Genomic DNA, 590 nt, shown 5'->3' with positions numbered 1-590 from the left:
AGGACACAACACGAAAACGGAGAGGTAAGCTAGCAGCGGATAATGTGCCAATGCGAAAATGCGAAATAACACTACTCGATGTACAGAAATAAGTATTAGAAGCATAAAATAGGCATCAAATTAATTATATTCGACGAAACAAGGAAACCTTGATTACTAATAGTAAAGAATAGTAAAGAATTACTAATAGTAAAGAATATCGTGACGACAAACCCGATTTCTACACCGACGTTCCCAGAACGAGAGCAAAGGAATGCTCCCTTCACATTCTAGGATATGGGCCACGATCCTTTTTTAATGCGGAGGAACCGCAGAGCGGCGAAGAGGGCAGCCAAGACAAATGCAGGTTCATGACCCGGTGCCGGATCAGCGGGAACAGCCCCCTCCCCCTCCATCGACAGCAGCAACAGCCAAGACTGCAACCACGGGGACGTCAAGCGCAGCAAGGGATGGACGGCTCTCGCGGGGCTGCGGCGACTGATGAAGCGGCAGCTTCGGGACCTAAGAGCCTTCTTAAGTTGCGGTCTCTCAGAACGGCAGCGGCCTCAATAATCTGTCCCCTTGGGAGTACGCGGATGTGATGAAACTTG

The sequence above is a fragment of the Atta colombica genome, unplaced genomic scaffold (assembly GCF_001594045.1).
Source record: "Atta colombica isolate Treedump-2 unplaced genomic scaffold, Acol1.0 scaffold129, whole genome shotgun sequence".
Taxonomy (NCBI): Eukaryota; Metazoa; Arthropoda; class Insecta; order Hymenoptera; family Formicidae; genus Atta; species Atta colombica.
Note: the sequence above shows the minus strand (reverse complement) of the source record.